This window comes from Callorhinus ursinus, unplaced genomic scaffold, assembly GCF_003265705.2.
Source record: "Callorhinus ursinus isolate GAN/ISIS: 27379988/994484 unplaced genomic scaffold, GSC_fseal_2.0 scaffold496, whole genome shotgun sequence".
NCBI lineage: Eukaryota > Metazoa > Chordata > Mammalia > Carnivora > Otariidae > Callorhinus > Callorhinus ursinus.
In genome coordinates, this window is record NW_027397551.1 from 9,678 (window position 1) to 14,100 (window position 4,423).

The following is a 4,423-nucleotide window of genomic DNA, read 5'->3' on the forward strand; positions in this document are numbered from 1 at the left end:
GAAAGAAAGAAAGGAAAGAAAAGATAAGAAAAAATGAAATCCAAATAGGAAAACTGTCACTATTTGCAAATAACATACTATATATAGAAATCCCTAAAGATTCCACCAGAAACTCTTAGAATAAGTAAATTCATTAAAGCTGCAGGATACAAGGCAATATACAGAGGCCGGTTGCATTTCTTTTTATTTTAAGATTTTATTTATTTATTTGACAGAGAGAAACAGCACAAGCAGGGTGAGCAGCAGAAGGGGACGGAGAAGCTGACACCCCACTGAGGAGGGAGTCCAATGAGGGTCTCGATACCAGGACCCTGGTATTGTGACCTGAGCCAAAGACAGACGCTTAAACTGATTAAGCCACCAGGTGTCCCAACTTGTTGCATTTCTGTATAGTGATGACAAACTTCCACAAAGAGAAAATAAGAAAAAAATTCCATTTACAATTTCATCAAAAAAAATGTAGGAATAAAAGTAAGAAATGAATCAACCCACAGTTCTGAGACATGCAGAACAAATCCAGGCTTACAGAACCATGAAAAAGTAGTGGCAAGATGCTTAGCTCCTGAAAGCCATTACCTATAGGTCTTACTACACTTTCAGACGATGACACATCTTCCAACGTTCACAGGCTCTGTTATAAAGCCAAGTATCCAATCCGGGAAGCTCTCTTAAAAAGTTTCAATGTGTGTGATAAAGGCCTTATGACCACTGCTGTTTATGTCTACCCACGCGGGTGTGTGATGCGGGTAAAGCACTGAAGGCCCCGGGCTGTACCATCCCAGTGGCTTCTGAGTGCACTGGCTTTCCAGCTGGACAGACTCATTTATTTATTTATTTATTTGAGACAGAGAATGAGAGATAGCACGAGAGGGAAGAGGGTCAGAGGGTTAAGCAGACTCCCTGCTGAGCAGGGAGCCCAATGTGGGACTCGATATCAGGACTCCAGGATCATGACCTGAGACGAAGGCAGTCGCCCAACCAGCTGAGCCACCCAGGCGCCCTGGACAGACTCATTTAAAAACACGATTGGAAGAGATCAGATTGGCTGTGGAAAACGGAGTTACGGAAATTGATGTGGTGATTAATAGGACCTTGGTGCTGCCCCGCCAGCGGGAAGCCCTGTGTGATGAGATTCGTCAGTTTCGAAGGCTTGTGGGGAGGCTCATCTCAAAACCATCTTAGCAACAGGAAAGCTTGGATCTCTTACTCATGTCTATAAAGCCAGTGTGATCACAATGATGGCAGGATCAGACTTTATTAAGACCTCTACTGGAAAAGAAACGGTAAATGCCACTTTCCCAGTAGCTATAGTAATGTTACGGGCCATTAGAGATTTCTTCTGGAAAACTGGAAACAAGGTAGGGTTAAACCAGCAGGAGGCATTCGCAGTGACAAGGTTTCCCTTGCTTGTCTCTCTCTTGTGAAGGAAGAGCTGGGAAATGAATGGCTGACGACAGAACTGTTCCGAATAGGCGCCAGTACTCTGGTTTCGGACATCGAGAGGCAGATTTACCATCACGTTACAGGAAGATAGTTGGCCTATCATGATCTTCCGATGTCTTAAATCAGTGACCAGTTCCAGAAAAGTGCTTTACAGCAATATGTAAAATGTGTTTTTCTACGTAATCGCTAAAATTGTTTAATTAAAACATGAGGGAATGAATAGATAACTGACTTTCCCCCCCTTAAAACTTTCACTGAATTTAATTCAAAGAATAAAAGAAAAAAACAATGAATCCATACATGGAATTCATTTCAGGTGCCTCTGAGTGGTCCTAATTTCTTGAAGATATGTATTGTTAATTTTGTGAATATTTTCTCTTAAAAATTCTGAGTAAAATATTAATCATAGCTTTGACAGCATTAAATTCTAAGAGGGGGGGGACATTAACCTGCCCAAGAAACGTGTCTTTAATGAAAGGAAAGGTAGCATCCCTGAGCTGCCGGCCATATTCTGCTGAATTCAGGAGTCACTGACTTGGCACTAACTTCCTGCCATGAAAATCTGTCTTTAATTTTTGCAACAGATATGCTCTCCTATTAATTGTTTTGTTAATGAAACTCCTGTTGGTACATGATAATATGCTATTGCATTTTTTAAATAAAAAAATCTCTGCAGTTTATTTTTTTGGAAAAATATAATTGTATGGTGCTGGCCTAGAAAGAGACACACAGGTCAATGGAGTAGAATAGAAAGCTCAGAAAATAATAGTCATAGCACTTTTGGCAAAGTTTACTCATTAGAATCAGTACATTAAAGGTTTATTTAAACTTAGCTCTGATATTATTAACTCTGAATGGGAATTAATTTTTATTAATATTAATTAATCAGCTGTTTCAACAGCTGATTCCAATAAATGCTTCTCTTTAAACATGTTTTATATGAATATATATTATAAAATAAGGATGATTTAGAATGCACATTTGTAAGAAAATCACTTAAAATCACTTTAATAAACCTATCATGGGAAGGAAATATAGATATCCATCATCACAACTGATAGCATCACAAAAGACGACAATCAGACACAATCCGTATCTGATGGAAGGATATAACATGACTTGAGTAGTTCTGCACAAATATTTAACTTGTTGGGACCCTTAGATCCAGCTACACATTTACAAACACACACGTCAGAGACATGTCCTAACAAATAGTATGACATGTAATCAATGAAGTCCACACTGCGTATATTCTTATGGGAAAAATATTTTCTCAATGGAAAACGCTAAGACAAAAACGGAGCAAGGAGGAAGAAGAGGGAGAAGGAGAAGCAGAAGCAGAAGCAGAAGAAAGCTGAGAAACTAAACCACACAAGCTATGGTCTTAACTGACGACACAGCAGCAGAAAATATGCAGTGCGGAAAGGACTGTCTCTTCAGTGAACAGCACTGGAAAACCACACGCTACATGCAGAAGAATGGACCTGCATCACTTTCTCACACAAAAATTTAAATGGATGAATGACTTGAACATAAGACCTGAATCCATAAACCTCTGAGAAGAAAGCACAGGTAGTACGTTTCTGGACATGGTTTTGGCAAAGAGTATTTTAGATCGGACACTAAAATCAAAGGCAACAAATGCAAAATTAAACAAGTAGAACGACATCAAATTGAAATCTTCTGCACAGCAAAAATAATAATAATAATAATAATAATAAACTTAAAAGGTGGTCTACCCAATGAGAAAAAATATCTGCAAATCATATGTGTGAGAAGAGGCTAATATCCAAAATGCACAAAACACTCATACAAATCAAAACAAACAAACAAAAACCTGTATAAAAAATGGGGAAAATATGTGAACAGATACTTTCCAAAGATAGCACCCAGGTGACCAACAGACACAGAAAACGTTGTTCACCATCACTAATTATCGTCAGGGAAACATAAGTCAAACCTGTAATCCACTAACACCTCACAACTGTTGGGGTGGCAGTCGTCCCAGAGACAGACACCAGGTGTGGTCAAAGGTGTGTAGACAAGGGGAACCTGTGCACTCTTGGTGGGAATGTACATTGGTACAACCACTGTGACAAACAGTATAGAGGTTCCTGAAAAAAATGAATACAACTACCATATGACCCAGGAATTGCTCTACTGAGTATTTATCTAGAGAACACAAAAACACTACCTCAAGAAGATAGATGCACTCCATTGTTCACTACAGCATTAATCACAGTAACCAGACATAGAAACAGAGACCTTGGGAGCATTATGCTAAGGAACTCAGACACAGAAAGACAAATACCAGATGTTCATAGACGTTCCACATGGCAAAATATGCTGAACACATAGATACTGAGAAAAGACTGGTGGTTGCCAGATTCGGGGATGGGGGACAGGGAAGGTGATCAAAGGCACAATGTTTAAATGATAAAATCTGTAAGTCATGGAACATTCTGTGCAGCATGGAGACTAAAGCTAAGCCAGCAGGATGGGGTAGAGTTTCCCCCACTATTTGAAAGTACATTGATCCTAGGAAACCTTTCACAGCAGAAATGCTGTAAACCAAGGGAGTAATTACCATTCATTTATACAGAAAAAATAGTGAGCAAGCTCAGACTCCAAAAATGACTTGTCTTTGGCTTTCCTTAGGCTCAGGACACAATTTCCTAATGGATGGAGATAAAGCACAGCAGATGCTCATAGACACAATGCAAAGCGCTTGGGGCTGGATGTGGAGAGTGGTTCCCAAGAAGGAGCTGGTTGGGGTGCTCGTCGCCTCTGCAGTGGCTCCCAGCAAAACAGATGCTGAACACAATGCTCACTTTTTGACTTTTTTCATAAGAGGGATATCCTCTTCCGGTTTCTTCCTGTTACTGAAGCCAGGCAATGACATAGATCTTTCAAAGAAAGCCAAGTGTCTCACCGTGAACTTTTAAAAAGTGGGGAACACTTGTACTTGAAAGTTGCTGAG

At 39.7% G+C, this 4,423-nt stretch overlaps 1 pseudogene; it reads left to right on the forward strand.

The window, feature by feature from the left end:
• Window positions 1-478: 478 nt before the first annotated feature.
• On the forward strand, window positions 479-1,564 carry LOC141372047 (deoxyribose-phosphate aldolase pseudogene; annotated as a pseudogene).
• Window positions 1,565-4,423: the final 2,859 nt, after the last annotated feature.